Source organism: Chinchilla lanigera, unplaced genomic scaffold, assembly GCF_000276665.1.
Source record: "Chinchilla lanigera isolate Chin_1 unplaced genomic scaffold, ChiLan1.0 scaffold00053, whole genome shotgun sequence".
Classification (NCBI taxonomy): domain Eukaryota; kingdom Metazoa; phylum Chordata; class Mammalia; order Rodentia; family Chinchillidae; genus Chinchilla; species Chinchilla lanigera.
In genome coordinates this window covers 12,127,417-12,146,504 of record NW_004955454.1, presented here as the reverse complement: position 1 = coordinate 12,146,504, position 19,088 = coordinate 12,127,417, and the positions used below count along the sequence as shown (strand labels likewise).

Genomic DNA, 19,088 nt, shown 5'->3' with positions numbered 1-19,088 from the left:
GGCTGCCGGCGCAGCCCGCAGCCCGGACCTTCCCGCGCGTTCTGAAGACCCGCTGCTGCCCCGGCGTCCGGAGTGCTGACACTCGGTTCCCGCTGCTCTGATGCGCTCGTGGGGGAGCGAAGGAGGAGAAAGCCGCCACTGCACAGCGGCAGGGACGTTCGAAAGTTAGAGAAGTCCGAGAATGAGGAGGGGAAGAGGAAGGCGGAGGAAAGGAGGCCGAGGCCGCGGGCTGTGTCCGGGGCACGGGGCGCAAGGCGAGGTGGTCGGAAGAGACAAGAATCTACTGGAAGGGTCTCCGATCAGGTCCGTGGCAAGGCGGAGCTGGCGGCGGAGGCGGGAGTCAAGGGGCATCTTCAGGCCTCCGCGCCCGACTTTAGCGAGAGGACCGAGCTCAGGCGCCTCGGGATGCCGGCAGCTTCCTCCTGGGTTTCGGGACACAGCTCCAGGGGCCTCTTCTGCCTCAGGCTTTTCTTTTTTGTCTTTTTGAGACAGGGTCTCGCTGAGCAGTTCAGGCTGCCCTTGAGCTCACTTTGTAGCCCAGGCTGGCCTCGAACTCGCAAGGATCCTCCTGCCTCAGCCTCCCGAGGGCTGGGATTACAGGCGTGTGCCACCACACCCGGCTCATGCTAACTTCTTAGTATTATTTTTATTTCCTAATATGATGACAGCTATGTAGTCATTCAGGCCACGGTCATATTGAATACCTGTCTTCACATGCCAGCTACGCTGCAGAGGGCCGAGGCTACTTAGGGCAGAGCTCTTTGCAGCACGCGCAGGGGTGTGTGTGTGTGTTTGTGTGTGTGTGTGTGTGTGTGTGGCTAGCACCACCTGCCCTGGAAGAAAGCAGAAAACCGTGTCCTGTTCCGCAGTAGGTGTGAAGCCGAAGGGGTTGGGAACGCTTGCCAGGCTGAGGTGGGTACCCAGCAAGATGTGGGGAGAGTTCAGTTCGACTGGCAGATGGAGAGCCCTCAAGAAGGGGGCGGCGACCTTGACCAGGCATGCCCTGATATGCCGCACTCATCCCACGCCTTGATTTACAGTTACCCTCATCCCAAACATTTATCTCGGAGGGTCAGGGTCCCTTTGGGATGAGAAGGGAGTGGAGGAGAGTCTCAGACCACAGGAGCGTTGATGGTGATGCGTTATGTCAGACGCTGTTTCGGTTATGTTTTAACAGAGCTTTTCTTTGGTTCATGAGAGTAGAGACTGCCTGACACGGATGTGAGCTAGGAGGGAGAGGACAGAACACTTTACTTACCGTGAAAAGTGGTGACAGGCTGCCGTTTTGAAAAGCAAGGCAGCCTGACAGAAACGGACCCACAGGTGGCTCGTGAGGTCCGCGGTGTCTACAGCTGCCCGCGCCGGTTCCATCTGTGATCACTGCGCTCCGCTCCCCGGGGGAGGAAAACGGGGTCTCCTTGCCTTGGAAGTGGAGCACTGGGCAGGGATCAGGGCCAAGCAGGAAGGCCGAGAGGACAAGGAGCCCGTGTGGCTGTTCCCGTGGGGCTGCTCGGGAGGTGGAAGTGTCACCGCTCGTGCCGGAAGCATTTTCCAAGGACTCCCACCCCTGCCTGCAGCATAATAAGCGCCAGCACCCAGCGACAGTACCCTTCTCTGGATTCTGAAACCCTTGCCGCCCGTGCAAGTAGAGAACAATAACTCAGGCACGGCTTCTCCTGCGTGTGGGGTGCCGCTCCCTCACGTCACACAAGCAGCTGGTTCTGCAAAGGACACCAGAAGTTTGTGCTCTAGCTCAGTTCAGCTCTCACATCTTGTACCTGGGGAGGTCTGATCCCACAGGCTGAGAACTCAGTGACTAAGGCTGACCTCCACCCTCGCCCCTGCCGGTCAGGTGCCAGTCTTTTCCTTGTGCTTCTGAGTGACCACTGTAAATCGGGGTGATTGTGGGGTTCCCACAATCCACTCCTCAGGCTCCAGTAAGTTAATAGAGTGGCTTACAGAATGCAGCAAAACACATTTGCCGATTTATGATAATGTTACAAAGGATACGCAGATGAAGGTATGCATAAGACATAGGACAGGGTGTGAGGGAAGGGGCCTTGAGCTTCCCTCCGCTCTCTCTCAGCGTGCCACCCTGAGGAGTCTCCACACTTCCAGCTGTGTGGGAGCCCTGGGAACTTTGCACTTTGCGGTTTTCACTGAGGAAGTTTCATTACATAGACATGATTGATTACATCATTGGTCAGTGGCGTTCAGTTTAACCTTCAGCCCCTGTCCCTCCCCAGAGGGAGTCCTAATCCTCTGATCTTGCCTTGGTGCTGGTTGCTACCAGTCAGTTCATTAACATGCAAAAGCACGTGCTTATTTCAGAGATTCCAAGGATTTTAGGATTTTTGTTGCACAAGGACAGAACTATCATTCACAGTATTATCATAGCATGCAACTGTGCATCTCCCTTTTTGGTAGTTAGGCAACTTCTTCATATATAGGTGTGAGGCTGGAAGTGGGAGAACTGTTTTCAGGCAGAAGAAGCAGTGAACATAGACACCTTTGGGCCAGCGCGGATGGCATGTGTTAGGGGTGCAGAGGGTGTGTGGGTGGCCTGCGTGTATGAGAGCCCTGAGGAGTCACCATGCTCCGGGGTCCTTACTCCCGTGAGCCCCCTGTTCTTCACGAGAGCCTTCGCCCACACATTTGAGGGCGCTCTGGTGGGCCCAGGGTTATGAGGTTAACATGTGTTGTTGACTGTCATTCTGGAGTTCAGTTTACCAAATAAATCCTTCCACAAATGTCTAGAATCTGGTTCTTCTTCTTCGTGTCCTCCTCGTTCAAGCCATCATCAGAGTGTGACAGTGACCTAATTCTTCTTAGCACCCCTGCCAGTCCGTCTTCCTGGGATAAGAATTAGAAATTAGGAGGTTTCATAACCTTTACTCTCACCCTCTGGTGCTTATCCTTTCCTCGAACTTTCTCTGATTACCCCACTAGCAGCAGGAGCACATAGTCTGCCCTGAGAAAGGGATGGTCGATACTCACCTGCTGCAACAGAGACACAGAAGGCTTTGAGATGGGGCACTGTGGAGAAAAAAAAGAGTTTGAGAAGAGGAGGAAGGTAGAGGGATAGGAGTGTAAGGAGGACTGCTGGGGAATGTTAATAGTCTTTGCAAGAGGTTTCGGGAAACACTTAACACGTTTTCTGTAGACTTTCTAGAGCCAGATCTGTGCTGTTTTCATGTGAAAGTTTGCTGATATGGAACTCAAAGAGAAATCGTGAAGATCGTTTTGGTGATGTGATCCTGAGCAATTACAAATGAGCATTTCTTACAATAGCGTCGGGCTGGTTCCTCCCTGGTCTCAAATCTATAGCGGCTTCTCTGAGTTTCCAAGGAAGTTCTGACTCCTCTTGAAGGCAGGACTTTATGGTCCCTTTCTTCTTTTCTCTTCCTGTGGCTGTCCCAGCGACCGCTTCTGTGCCACTCAAGTCCTGCGCCTGCTCCCCGCGCATGATGTTCTGTGTTCTGGAAGGTTCTTGTTTCATCATCTCCTCTTGGAGTTCTGTCTGTTCACCGAGGCCAGTGATAGCGAACCTTCTAGAGCTTTCAGTGATAAACAGCTTGCTGCCGCATGTGTGCCATACAAATTCCCCCCACCCCCCCATCTTGCATCTCATCTGTCAACATAGAAGACTTCTGCTACCTCAAAAGGCATGGGTAGGGGCTGGGGATTTAGCTCAGCGGCACAGTGCCTGCCAGCGAGCACAAGGTTGTGAGTTCGATCCCCGGTACCAGAAAACAAGCAAACAAAAAAGAGGCATGGGTGTGGAGGTCTCTCCTCGCTAGCAAGGAGGCAGTCAGCTGTGCAGGTGATACAAGCTAGACGCCATCTAATGCAGCTCTGCCCCAACATTACCTACTGGAGACAGGGTCAGTCCCCAACACTGCTCCTCTTTCAAACCACTAGCCACATCAGATCTCTGACATTTCTGAGCATCTAATGAAAGTATTGTTGACCTAGTCAGGAACAAAGACAAATCCATTAATTTGGGTCTAATTAGGATTGCAGTATGGAAGAGCAGGCTTAAGTAATCTTGAAAATGTGCTCCCATGTTTTACAAAGTGATGTTTGTATTTACAGCTTTAAACTGGAGGGGCTGGAAGTTCCCTCACATCTAAGTCAGGTGTCATGGTTGGCCCTGGCCAATGATATGCTGCTTTGTGAGAAAGGGGTTGGACATGGTCTCAGCCACTGGGCAGTTTGGGGGAGGGGTCCTTGGACAGACTGGTGTGGGGACCTGCAGTCCGACCTGTGTAAAAGTCAACCGAGTCCTGGGGTGTGTGTGGGCTGCTGTGTCTGCAGCCCAGTTCCAAGTTCCAGCTGTGGATATTCCTGAGGGTAGATAACAGTGGCTTCCTGACTCCCTGAACCTGTGCCACCCCACCTTGACTCTCTTCTCTGATGTGCCCAGTTGGGGACAAACTGGGATCCCCACACTCCTCTTCTCAGGTTCATTTGATTTACTAGGGAAGTTCGTAGAACTCTGGGAAGTACTATGCTTATGTTTGCCAGTTAAGTATAAAGGACGTTACACAGGATACAGATGAAGAGATGCATAAGGTGGGGTGTGGGGGAAGGGCGTGCAGTTTCTGTGTCCCCTCCAGGGCAAGCCCCGCTCCGTGAACCGCCACTTGTTCTGCTGCCGGACACTCTCAAAGCCTGTCTTTGGGTTTCTCTTGGGGCCTTATTACATAGGTATGACTTACAAAGTCACTGGCGAGTGGTGATCAACAGCAGGTCATCCTGCTTTCGTGCTTCCAGTAGCCAGTCCCCACCCCGAAGCTACCTAAGGGCTGCACCATCTGGTCAGCTCATTCACACGCAATACAACGTGGCCAGTGTGGAGTTTCCGAGGATTGTAGGAGTTGTATGTCAGGAAGCAGGTATGAAGAACGAATATATATTTTCCAGTATTACAGCCCTCCAGTATTACAGTGCCTCTGCAGTTATTTCCATGCTCAAAAATATCTCCCCCATGAATTCACTTTGCAAGTATCCCACATTTCTGATAAAGTATTTCCCAAGAAACCCGGATGCATTCCAATGCTGTTTGGACTTGAGTAATAACGGAATTTTGTTTGTGCTACGCAGGTCTCTTACCATTCTGTCCATCCACTGAGATAGTCGTGCTTGTTGAGTGGCAATGTCTTTATGTGAGTAAAGGATAGTAATTTTTACTACTTTGCATGTCAACAAGGAAAGGGTAGGTGGATATTTTAACTTTCTCAAAACTTGTATATATTTAATTTCATGCACCCTGAGGTTTTGATCTATGCACACATAGGGAAATAATTACTAGAGCCAAACAAACATATCAATCACATTCCATGTTAGTATTTTTTAAATGTTTTATTAGAAGAATTACGTGAAGCTGTTTGTTTTACTGGCAGCTGTTATCATGGGAAGAAGTGAAGGTGGGAACGTCAGACCTGGGTTTTTTCCATGTATTGCCGTGTGTATTGGACGGGTGCTCTGACCGTAAATCCCCTGTGCTGAGATCCTACACTCTACTGTGAGCCGCCAGTGTCAGCGTGTCAGCCCAGGCGCGGTTTTTCTGGCGGTAACCTTTGCCTGCTTGCGGGCGAGCTGCCATGAGGGGAGCTTCTGTGCAGGAGCTGACGGATTGCCCAGTGCTCCTTTGCCCACCCGGGAATGGCACAGTCGTAGGGCAGTAATTTCCAGCCACTGTGTTGGCTACGATAACGTGTGTGCCGGGTGTGATCAGTACATTCACTGTGGAGAGCTGGTGCGTGTATGCAACACATCCTTTTTGTTTTTGCTATTTAACACATGCTAGTTCCCCCTTCCCATCTCCTTTCCCTCCCTCCCTCCGCCTCCACCCATCCCTGGGTCCCTTTCCTTTCCTTTTGTTCATGTTTGCAGTACCTGCTGTTTCCATTCCTGCACGGAGTTGGTACGTGTTCATAACACACCCAGATTCCTCTTTTCATCCCCTAGCCCTCCCTCCTTGACCTCCCTGCACCTCCTGAGCCGCTTCCTCTTTGGGAATGAGCTGGCCCCGTACTTCCTGGAGCAGTTGTTCTCAACGCAAGTTTCACGGGACCACATGTGAGTTTCAGGTGTCATTCTTGGGCTTGGCCTTGAGAAGGTCTGCGTATCAGCAGGGTCTTTGAAAATTCTGCACGCAGACCGTTTGGAGCTGCCTGATTGTTAAGTGGAAGGAAGAAGGTGGCCCATCAAACTCTTCGGGAAATTCTCTTTTAGATAAGGACAGTTGCCGAGCACTCTCCTCGGCTCCAGCCACGTGCATCGGCTTCTCTGTCCGCTCCTTCCTGCACCTCCACTTGAGAGCCATGGTGTATTCCAGTGTGTTTTGAAAGAGAATGTGCGAAATAAACTTCTCTGGCCTACCAGCTTCAGAAAATGGCCATTACCTTCCTTCTTGGAAAGTCACTATACAAACACCATGATATGTAGCAGGAAAGGAGGTATGTAAATCAGTATTATCCGCACTTTAAAAATTTTTAGCATTTATTCAAATCTCATGGGATTTGGCTTTGAGGGTCCCACGTGGGGAAACGTTGTTTCAGGCCCTGCAGGTCAGCCAGCTCTCCTTCTGCCTGGTGCACACTGGGAAGATAAGGCTGGCGGGTACGGAGGGGAGAAGGCACAGGGAGGAGGAGACGGAGGAGGGGTGACGACAGAGGAGTCACAGGGAACAGTGACACACAGGCTGCTAGGTGAAGAGGCACTGCTATCTAGTGGAACGTAAATGTCTAGAGGAAACTTTGGTAAAACAGCAGTTACTAATTTTACTCATCTAAAATTGAAAGGCTTTTCTCGAAGAGCACATCCATTGTGAGCATTTGTACTTCTGTGGATATTCTAAAAAATGAATGTAGGAGCATTCACCTTTGCTTGACTTGTACAGAATTCATAACTGGTGTTCGCTGTAATCGCTTGGCACGTCTAGTTCACACATGGTAGGCTACATTTTCTCAGTGGCCGTAAGACAAATTGTGTGAGCCATCCTAACATCGGTCATCTTTATGAAGGGATTGTTGCTTGTGCGAAAACAAAAGCAATAGAACGTTAAAACCCCACAAGATGATTACTCCTAGCTAATAGTTTACTAAGCAGTGTATCGATAGTAATTGGATCTTGATCAGCTCCGTGACGTAGATCTCCCGTAGAGACAGAACAAGGGTTCTATATTGCAGCCTTGGACCAGCGCGTGTGTCTCTGAGTTCCGCGTGTCACAGCTGTACCCCGAGGAAGAGCCCGTCAGGAGCACGTGGAGCGCCTGGCCGGACTCTGTGGCTTCTTGCTTGCACGTTCTGTGTCCTGGCGTCAGAGCAGAGGTGAACCAGAAAAGACGGATGTCACCATGACTGCCGCAAAGCTTGTTAGATTTATTTATGGGAAATGTTCTGCCTCCAGGAGATGTGCCTCTTGCTAAGAAAAGGAAAGCAATGTGCCTGTTGGGTTAGGAATATTATCTTTGTGCAGCTTTTTCCTGTGACTCTCATTTGAGTTTCTTTGCAGATTGAAAAGTCTTGTTTAAATAAGGCAAGATTTATAGTTTCAATTTTAAGTCTAAAGAATAAAAAGTAATCACTACATTAAAGAATTACTCATTACCACTACATTAATTTAGGAAGTGTTCAATCACAAGCTCTTGAAAAATTCTTCTATAGAGTGAAAATAAAAAATACATCAGAAAGAAAAAGAGAAACCTAATAGGCTAGGTTCTGTGGACAGTAGTAGGAAACTTGTTTGTCTTATATGCTGACAAATTAAATGCTGGTTTAATTTTATTACAGTATTATTATTATTTTTTTTTCTCCAGTACCAGGAACCGAACTCACGACCTTGCGCTTGCCAGGCAGGTGCTTTTGCCGCTGAGCTAAATCCCCAGCCCCTTATTACAGTATTATAACTGTGATTTTATACATCCATTCTTCTAAACCCATATGTATTCCACTTACGAGAAACATTGCCTCTTTTTCCTTATTCTAGTTTCCTTTCTATTAGGTATTTTCAGTGACTTCAGAAAACTTTTAACATTATGGTAATCAGGTTGTGTTAACGTTCTGTTACTGTAAGATACTTAAGCCAATCACCTTACAAAGAGAAAAAGTTTATCTAGGCGCAGTTCTACAGGGCTCAGTCCGTGACTGGCCCTGGGATGAGGCAGCGCATCATGTCAGCAGTGTGTGGGAAAACTGCTCACCTCATGGCTGAGGTACAAAGGACAGGAAGAGGAGAGGCTGAGGTCGCACCCTCTCCTTCTCCCGGAGCGCGTACCTCCAGGCCCAGAAGACCTGCCACAGTATTCACCCGCATTGAAAGGCCATATCATCTCCCCAAATGCCCACAGTCTGGGCACCAGGTCTTTAGAACATGGACTTTGGAGGGACACATTGAAACTGCAGCACATATAGCGATTAAATGACACATTTTAAAAGTGTTCACAGTGGGATATTTTGAAATATACTGGAAAATTCTTGCTGCTCAAAGAACTCCATTGCTTCATCTAGGAAGCAATATATTGAGGAAATTTAGTTTTTATAGAATGTTAGGATAGACGGGCCAGGGTTGTAGCTCAGTGGCACAGCACCTGTCTGGCAAGTGCAAAGCCCTGAGTTCGGTTCCCGGCACCAAAGAAACCAAACCAAACCAAACAAAAACAGTCTTAGACTGGGTATAAGCTTCGGTGTAACTGCTGTTTGCATTGTTGTCAGAGAACGTGGAACAAATGTGATTAGATTACCATTCCTCCCAGGATCTTCGTCACCATGCTTTAAAATATACCTGGGGTTGGTTTTATGCAGGTGTAGTGAGACGTGAAAATAGTTGTCGTGGTGGAAGGAGTTTGTCTCTCCAGGTCCCTAGGAGCAGGGCGTCTGACACATGAAGTGCCAGGCAGGCCGGGAAGCACAGGGAGCAAAGGCGGCGGCTTTTACTGCCAAGCAGGATAAGCCGGCATGGGCCGGTCACCTTGAGTCATCTCCGTGAACCCTGGCGTGAGGGGCTGTCCCTCGTGGCCTTGCACCTGGGCGTGGGCTGATTGGGGAAGGGGGCAGTGGCGCTGAGTCTGAGAGCCCAGTAGCTGGTGTGTGGGGTGTGGAGTCTGGATTGATTGGTTGGCATCTGAAAAGCAGGTTTGTGAGTGAGTCATTTGTCGTTGCTAGGAGTTAGTTTATATGAGGATCAGTCCATTGAGGGTTAGGAGGCTTTCCGATGTCAGGTCACCAGAAACAGGAAAGTCGCGTGTGGAGAAGGACATTCTTCGGTTACCCTTTTGTATTGCCTGAGGCCTGACTGAGCCATGACTGCTAGGTTCTGGAGGTCTAGCGTAAGCATTGTGAGCCCCGGGGTCCGTACTAGACGCTTTGCTGAGATATGCTCGAAGGGAGGTAACGTGATGGCTGTCTGGTCAGGTCGCATTCCTGTGATAACTGAGTTGTACTGTCCTCGCTAAAACAGTTGGTATCCTCCATCCTCTGCTGCCTCCTGGGTGGGTTCTGAAGAAAAGGGTACTGAGGCTGCTAGCACCTGATCACAGGATGTTGGCTCTTTTGGTTTGATTTATTCTTACTTTTCTTAGACATCTGCAGGCACCTCGTTTGAGGGACCTGTTCACCCTGGACAGGGTCAGATGTGAAGTCCGACAACCGTGATTAATGCAAACCTGTAGGACAAGAGCTGCCCTCCTTCAGCAGCACTCCACCCTCACCGCCCATTATGTTTCTGCCCATGGCATGGCCTAGACTTCAGCCCACCCACTGTGGGCAGTAGGCAGTGTTCCTTCCCCTCTTCCTTCCCCTCTTTCTTTCTTCCTTTCTTCCTTTTTTCTCTTTCTATTTTTCGAGACAGGGTCTTGCTGTTAGTTCAGGCTGCCTCCAGCCCAGGGCGGCCCCCGCCTGAGTCTCCCGAGTGCCGGGATTGCAGGTGTGCGCCCCACGCCCGGCGTGAAGGGACGGTAGATCCGCACCGCGGCCCTTGTCTCTGGGTGCTGCTGCCCCTCCTGCCCTCTTCAGGCGGCTCCCGCCTTTCCAGTTACCCTCACCTCGCTGGCGGCTTCTCTTCCCGCTCTTCTCCCTGAACTCCTTTTCTTCAGCCCCTGGTCAGTCTCCCCACGGACCTTCCCCGGGCAGAGTGCCCTGTGTCCTCGTGGATGCCCTGCTCGTCCCAGCGGTTGCCCCGGGTGCTGACTCTGGGATGCGTCTCTTTCCTTGCCCTTTAAGTTTTAAGTTCACATAAACACTCTAGAATATCTCACCCACAAGGATGCCAAGCTTCTGCCTTCCAGCCTGCTCCCTTCTTTACTTCTGGCCTCAGTAAAAGCAAGTTTTTGCTTCTTGGAGACTCTGCTTCTAGGCCGGAGTGAATTTCCTACGCGATCAGCAGCAGTCTGGGGACCTGCGGTGGCTCAGGCTACGGAAAAAGCTTCTCGTGGTCGAATCCAAGTGTATGGGCACTGGATTCTGTTTTCTGCTTGACGGTTTTCTGGTGGTTTGTCATTCTTCACACCTGCACATGATGTGTCACCCCGGTGTGAGACTCTGTTTATGTATTTGTTTTTGAAAGATTTCAGCATTTTTATAAGACTCTTTTTTTTTAAGGGTCTATGAAAATGAGAATTTTAAATGTGGAAGAAGGATTAACTAAGTTAAACCAGCAACTGAATAAATCGTTTCCATGAGATCAGTCCTCAGATGTAATGGCTAATGTTTATATAACACATAATTTGTTCTGCGGTTCAAAAACAGAAAGAAATCTACTTTGTAACATGATTTTGTATTTTTTCAAGTTCTCTGGACTCATTTGATAATTTGTCCTTTGGTAAACACACAATATAATGTGAGAATTTTGTCATCATGTTTCCGTAGGACTTGGGAGGAGGGGATATTAGGGATATTTTGCTTGTCTAACATGAGTTATACAGGAAGAAACCTATTGCCTCTTTGGCATTGTCTGACTTGAAGGAGAATTTTGCTTTGGTTGAGAAGACAAAGCATAACTGTCAGATTTGAGGAGAGGACACTGCGCAGCTGGGACAGTGTGACTTACGTACAGAACAGCGCAAATAAGACTATGTGCTGGAATTCAGATCATGTAAAACTATTTTGATGTAATCTTTATATCATCAGTGAAATATACTGTACACAAGATGATTTTCTGTCAAACACCATGTGCAATTGAAAAATAGAACACTAGGTATATTAAAAATCAGGTCAATGATGTATTTTTTTTTTTTTTTTTTTTTGGAGGCAGGGTCTCACACTATAGTTTAGGCTGGCCTTGAACTCACTGTGTAGCCCAGGTTGGCCTAGAACTCTCAGTGATCCTCCTGCCTCAGCCTCCTGAATGCTGAGATTACAGGCATGCTCCACCACTCCTGGTGTCGTACATATATTTCTTTATTCTATCTGATGAGAAGGCCTAGAAGCCACTACACCTCAGTAACAAGGAGCCTGCCAAGGGCCTGGTTCTTAACTTCTTGTATTGTTCTCAAGTAAAAGGAATCAGGACTCCTTGGAGAAATCCCTGATACCAGAACTAAGACAGAAAATAATACAAGATGGGTCCTGGAGTGTTTAGGAAAGCCAGGAATAAAAAAAGAGTAGTAAGAATACAGAACAATAGCAACAGTGACAAAATGACACAATGGCAGGGGTGTGACAGAGTTTGCAGAAGCCCCCAGGAAGTTTCTGGTGGTCCGAACTGGATCATTTAAATGATGAAGTAGTACTAGGTTATAACCCAGTGTGTAAAATACACATCTGTGGTGCACATCAGTATAAATAAGTCATTTAGTACATAAGTAAACACCTAGGGTAGATGAGGCAAACTTCCCATGCAGAATTTTAAAATAATTCACATTGCTACTGTACCCTCAAGGACGGGGGAACACAGCTCCTCAGAGATGGCACAGGACAGTGACCTCTAATAAAGGGAGACAAATACTGCCTCAGCCAGGCCACCCAGGCCAGCACCCCACTCATGCGTGAGGCTGATTCGGTGTGCCTGGACATGGTGTAGGGAACACGCCATTTTACCTGTATGGTCTCCCCAAACCGATAACCCCGGTCTAGTCATGAGAAAAACACAAATTCTGTATGGAGGACACTCTATGAAATCCTGGGCCAGGATTCCTCAAAACTGTCAGAGTCATCAAAAACAAAGAAAAGTGGAGAAACTGCTACAGCCAAAAGGACTTTGGGAGATAGGACAACTGGAAAAAATACGACATTAGGCAAAAACGAGGAAAATCCAAAAATGAATCAAATACGGACTTTGTGAGTAATAATGTGTTCAGTACAGGCTCATTAATTGCATGAAACCTGCTGCACTAATGTGAGATGCTACTCAGGGGAAATTGGGTGTTGGGTGTGTGATACATAATTTTCTGTATTATGTAATTTTTCCATATATCTGAAACTGCTCAATAATAAATAATTTTTAAAAATCTCTCTTGAAAGCAGTTAGGAGCTTCCAAAAATACTCTATGTTCAACATTAGGATATACATTCTGTCTCTATTTGTGAGGGAAAAACCATTACTTAAGTAATGATTCACTTTTTCAAAAGTTACTTAGAAAATTAGAAACAATTTAAACGCTACTTCTGCAACAATTTTTAGTCACCTAAATTACCTGCAGCAAGTGTTTCAAATTATTTTCTATTTTGGGCGGTGTTTTAGTTGAACTATTCTCTGCGGTTGATTCTTTACAACTCGTGTTGGCCAAATTGGCCACTGATCTCTTTCACAGAACTCCGTTTGTTTCTGTAAAAGTTGTGCATACATTGAAATTGTGTGAGTAAGTTATATTTTTGGTATCTTGGTTAAAACATTTAGGAATAATTTTTAATAAATGGTTGTGAAAATAAATAATGTGGATAATGCAATTAATAAAATCTGATATATTTGTTTAGTAGATTCAGATTTCCGTAAGTTGAATATGTCGCACCAAACGTCCTAGCAGCACACCCTAGCGCCTGGGAATGTGGCTGTAATAGGAAGGAGGGTCTTTGCCAGTGTAATCAGTTAACGCAAAGCCAGAATGGAGCAGAAAGGCCCTTAGTTCAGTGTGTCTGGAATCCCCCGATCTGATGCCATGAGCAGATACAGTGACGCAGGAGGACCCCGTGTCGTGAGAAGCCAGGGTGGGCGTGAGGGCAAAGGGCACCGGGGAGTCCCCAGAGCCACAGCAGGGAGGGCAAGGAGGGCCCTTCCATGGGCCCTTCAGAGAGGGCATGGCCCTACCCACATCTTGATCTCAGACTTCTAGCTGTCAGGATCACAAGACAGCAGGTATCTTGTGGTGTAAACCATCTATTAATGGAATTTTGTCCCGGCCGTCCTGGGAAACCAAAGCACAAGACAGTTTTCCCTCAGAATCTATGGGGGGGGATTGGTTCCAGACCCTCCTGCCAGATAGCAAGATTCAGAGTTTAAGTACTTTCACAAAATGGTTCAGTATTTGCATGTAACCTAGGCATATCCTGATGTATACTTTTACTCATCCCTGGATTACTTATAAAACTTAAGTCCTTGGTATGGGATGGAAATAGTTATTATATGGTACTGTTCAGAAAATGACGACCAGGAAAAAAGTCTGTTTTTTTTTGTTGTTGTTGTTTTTTTCTGGTACCGGGAATCAAACTCATGACCTCGCGCTTCCCAGGCAGGCACTGTGCCGCTGAGCTAAATCCCCAACCCCGGAAAAAAAGTCTGTATGCATTTGGTATAATCTTTTGTGTGTGTGTGTGTGTGTGTGTGTGTGTGTGTGTGTGTGTGTGTTTGAAACAGAGTCTCACTACGAAGTTCAGGCAGCCTGGAACTCATTTTGTAGCCCAGGCTGGCCTTGAACTCCCAGCAGTCCTCCTGCCCCAGCCTCCTGAGCGCTGGGATTACAGACATGTGCCCCCAGGCCCGGCTGTAGACAGTATAGAGGCATTCCCCCTCCACCACCCAAGTATATTCCATCCACAATTGGTTGAATTGAAGACACAGAACTTACCGATGTGGGGCATCGGCCGGCTGTCATTTCTTTTACTTTTCCCCCAGTATTGGAGATTGAACTCCGGGCCTTCACAGCGAGCTGCATCCTCGGAAGCCGTCACACCCCGGTAACAACAAGCCCACCAGCCGCCTGGCCCGTACTTTCTTGAATCTTTTCCAGATAAAAGGCGTCAGGGCCCCTGGAGAAATCCCTGATATTAGAGCTAGGACAGAAAGTAACACAAGATGGGTCTTGGAGTATCCGGTAAAGCCGGTGTAAAAAAGCAATAAAAATAGGGAACAGTAGCAACAGTAGATAACAGAAGTACCCAATGACGGGGGTAGGTCAGCGTTTGCACCTTGTGAAAAATGCAAATTTATTTTCAATCAGCAATAATCGTGCCTCGGTTAAGCCTCATTGGCTACGGTACTGCCACTGCGCAAAGCTGCAAGTTTATTTTCAATTGATCAGTTTGTTTTTTTTTTTAAATTGAAAAACGAATACAGACTTAGGTTCAAAAACTGCAAGTCATAGCAAGGGCGAGCGTGGAAACTGTCAGCTCCCCGAGCGCGCTTCGCCCGCTCCCCTGGCTGTGATGCTTTCGGTGGTCACTACAAAGCACAAACCAGGCGTGGGTCGTTTCCATTTGAAAGGCCGCAGGCGCCCCCTGTCGGCAGAGTGGTGCCGCGCCCGCTGCAGGTGTGCAGGGGACCGGACAGAATCTCCCCTTGCAGACGCCCGCAGTACTCTCAGGGGGACAGACACACGCCCCCGCATCTCCTGCGAAGCAGAATGTGGCAGCTGCTTCGACGGAGGTTTCAAAATACGCTTTAAACGTGGAAAGTTGGGGATAACTTACTCAAAATACGCCGTCTTTTTACAAACCTGAGTGGTCATCGTCTATGTACAGATGAAGACTGTAGTCTGAGTTGCTCTGGGGAGTGGAATTACTGCTAAAGTCTCTGCACACACTTTAACCACAGTGCCTTTGCACTGAGTTGGCGGGTGTCGCCGCCTGGGCAGGTGCGGCGTGCAGCGCTGCTGTCATGGGGCCGAGCGGCAGGGCTCAGTGTCGGGCTGTGGGGGGAAGACGCTGCGGTGTCACGGAGGAGAACACCCGGAGATCTGCGGAAAGACGTTCACCGGCACGCCTGCTTTCTCTTCGGAATGATTTTTGACTGCAGGGTGCAGGTGTTTGTCACTGAATGGGAGAGAGCGATGCCCACTGGCGCTCCTGCCCCCGCTCCCGTGGGCGCCAGGCTCCCACAGGCCACCAGAAGCTGGGGGCAGCCTGTGGGGAGGCGGGACCTCATTCCCCTTATTAGCTTTCAGGGTGTACAGAGCCGTCAAACCCCAGGTCTTCCCTTGGTCCCAGCTCAGTCTCCTGGCAGCGGGCAGAGGTTCCCTGTCCCATTACGTTGGCATAGGTGGGCGCCAGCCCATGCTAAGGGCATTGGCACCTCCCCCAGGCCCTCGCGTTTCAAGTATTTTCTTAAGGTTTAAGATGCTTCTCCGAACGAGTGGCATATGCTCCCGCTTATGGTTCTGGGCTGCGTTTTCTGTACAGCACGTCTTTGGTGAGTGCCAGCTGCGGTCTGAGATACAGCTTGTCAAGCTGTATTTTATTTTAAGCTCCATGCCTTTGAAGTGGGAGAGTCCCATGGCCTGAAGTACACTGCGATTCGTTCTGTTTGGCGGCTTCATGGGAAAAAGGATTACAAGCAGGAGAAACCCGGTTAGGAGGCTGCTGCCAGAACCCCGTCACAGAAGTGTGACGGCTCGGACCAGCCTGCGCCGATGGAAGGAGACCGCCGTGCACGGGACTGGGACAGGGTTTTGGAGATGAACTACACAAAGCTAATCTGTTGGTCGGATGCAGTGCAAGGGAAAGAGGAAATCAGGTGTAAGTTGATTTTCAGAATGAGCAAAGGGTAAAAAGTGATATTTACGACGGGGGAGACATGGATGGGAAACAGGTGGGGCGGCTAGGAAGTGAGGTTGCCTCAGGACCGTACTTCTGAGGGGTCTGTGGTGCTCTGGTAGAGCGGGCAGTGCGCTCTGCTCTAGTTCTGGAGCTCCCGGGATGGTCAGGGGTGAGGAGAGAGATTTGAGATCAGCTCGCAAACTGCCGTGGCTACATGTGGTTAGTGCTTGTAATTTTGGCACATTAAGGATATTTTATTTTTGTCTTTTTGAGACGAGGTCTCGCTATGCAGTTTGGGCTGGCCTTGAGCTCACTTTGTAGCCCAGGCTGGTCTCAAACTCCCAATGATCCTCCTGTCTCAGCCTCTCAATTGCTGAGATTACAGACATGTACCACCATGCCCAGTGAGGATATTTTTAAATAATGGAAATACATTCTAGAAACTCTAAAGTCTTTTTTTTTCCTTTTCAGACATATTCCCAAAAGATTTGAACTTGAAAGACAAATTCATAAAGCATTTCACAGGTAAGCCCACTGTTTCTTAGTGAGTCGGTTACATGAACAGATTGCGTGCAGAGCGCTGCGTTAGGCCCTGGGGATATGAAGGCAGCTGTGCCGAAGAGGCTCACAGTCCAGCAAGGAACGTGGATAGATGCCGCTCACGCGGATGAACTATAATGTAAATCAGATTGTGATAAGTAGCAGAAGTATAAATAAAGTTTTAGGGAATATGCAGAAAGTGAGTAATTGGGCCAAGAACCAGGGAAGGCTTGCAGTGGGCCTGGCATCTAATTGGCCTTTCAGGGGCGAACAAGGTTTTGCAGGATGAGAGCGGCATCTGGTCGGGAAGAATCCCCTGAGCAAAGCGCGAGGGCTCACTGTGTGGTTAGGGAAAGGGCGGCGGGTGCTGTGGACTGTGGGTGAATTTAGGTAGGGACGCGTTTGGTCAGAGGCACATTTATGGCCGGAAAGGTAGGTGAAGTGATATTGTGAGTGATCTTAGATGGCGTGCTGAGGAATTCAGACCGTTCTCCCACCCAACAGGGGCAGCACAAGTTTTTGGGAGGGGACAGATGGACTTGGTTCTCCCATGTCTTAGGCAAAGATGAGATCTCTGTCATGATGCCCTTGTGAATCATGTTGAAATCATCTTGTGCTGGGGCTGGGGATTTAGCTCAGAGGCACAGCGCCTGCCTGGCAAGTGCAAGGTCATGAGTTCGATTCCTGGTACTGGAAGAAAATCAAAAACAAAAAAAAACCGAAACAAACAAATCATCCTATGCTCCAAGTTCTAGAAAAATCAGTAATTATTATGAACCGTCTGACCCTTAACCCTACTGTTGCTCTTTTCTTCCTGATCACCTCGGCTACCTCTTCTGGTTTTATATTCCAGGACTGTCTTGTGGGGAGGATGTAGTTTTCACATTTGGCTTTCCTACATCATAAAATACAAGTGTCGTATTTGTTAATGAACTTTAAAATTATGATCATGAGGATTAAGTAGAGGCCCACCTGCTTCATGTGTACATGGGGGAAATATTACTGTCCAGATTGGACAGCTCGTCTACTTCCGCATTTCTGTGAGAGGGAGGTAGGAGGATGGAGGTTTTGATGGGGTCCTCCTTGGATTTACAGGGAGAGATGAGGGAAGTCTCGAGGCCTGCCTGCTACAACAGCCATGGACACCGGCCAACAACACCCATCACTTTGATTAAAAATTAAAATCAGTGTCTCTTCCTATCAAAGAAAAAAACTAGAAGGCCGAGTGTGGTGGCGCACGCCTGTAATCCCAGCCCTCAGGAGGCTGAGGCAGGAGGATCGTTGCGAGTTCAAGGCCAGCCTGGGCTACAAAGTGAGCTCAAGGCCAGCCTGAACTGCACAGAAAGACCCTGTCTCAAAAAGACAAAAACAAAACAAAACAAAACAAAACAAAACAAAAAACTCTAGAGAACAGAAAGTGGAAAATCAGTGATGTTTACCTTCTCACATCCCCTTCATTTTCTCTGTCTGCCTTTCCCCCGGCTCAGTCTGGGGGCTTTTCCGTTCCCGGTACTCTCAAGAGTTCTACCGGAAACGAAGCTTCCATGATGTGAGACGCTGAGAATGTGGAATGAATTCAGATTATTTTCCACAGATCATGACTCCCTCCCTCCCACAGAATCTGAGTGAGGGGAAGAGCCTCAGGCAAGTTCTTTTAAGGTAGGAAGGATGTAAGCTACAGTTCTATTATATCATCCATAAAGTGCTAGCAATCTGTTTGGAACACATGCCTATGTTTATAATAAGCATTCTCTTCCTCTCTTCCAGGGCCAGTCACATTCTCAGCTGAATGTAGCAAACATTTCCATCGACTCTATCACAATACCAGGGATTGCTCCCTGCCAGCTTGTAAGTCACCTGGGCAGTTTTAAAAAATCCTCTCCAGCTTAAATGTATGGAGTTTTAAGCTTCAGCTGTCTTCGAATGGGACATAATAGACTAAACATTTCCCTGGATGCTATTTATAACACTGACAGTACTTAAGGTTTGTGTATGCTGTTGAAACTGTAAGGAATAAAATCATATTCTAGTTGGAAATATATCCAAATCTGAAAATAGCCAGATTTCCTTAAAGACCAAAATGTTTGCCTGGATTGGAGCATTTTACCATTATTCAAATTCCTTGGCATAAATAAAGTACTCTCTCATATAAATGAAAAACCGAGATCACTATGAAGTGTAAGTCAAAATTTCCTCATAAGTTATTTTAAAGTAAATATTTTTATAGCATGTCACTTATAAACTGGGTGCTGGATTTTTTCTGAATAATGGTAGCTTGTGTTATTAAAAGTTTGCTCTAATGAATTCTTTTGGATACTTAAGTTACTGACATTAATAATCCAAACATAATACTAAAGTGTGATCATTTAAAATGCCCAAATTATGGTTAGGTATAATAACTCACTCGCTTGTTTTTAAAATTCCTTTCTAGGACTGAACTTTCCTTTTAAGGAAAATGAATTTTAAGTATTTTGTTTCTTATTAGCTGGATTGTTCATCGTAAGGAATGTTTAGTTTTACTCAGGATGTTGGGTCAGATTTGTTTTAATTCTTTTAAAAGATAATTAGTATTAAGCAACTAGGGAAATGAAGTACATTGGAGTCAAAGAAAAAAAATCTCTAAATGGTACGCAGTGT

General features: G+C 47.6%; 1 long non-coding RNA gene across 1 annotated transcript; it reads right to left on the bottom strand.

The window, feature by feature from the left end:
• Positions 1-1,280: 1,280 nt before the first annotated feature.
• On the bottom strand, positions 1,281-3,459 carry LOC102029475. Its single transcript, XR_262788.2, has 3 exons — positions 3,287-3,459; positions 2,998-3,036; positions 1,281-2,853 (listed from the first exon to the last, which is right to left on the bottom strand). It is a non-coding gene; the product is annotated as an uncharacterized LOC102029475 (long non-coding RNA).
• Between the last annotated feature and the right edge of the window lie 15,629 nt (positions 3,460-19,088).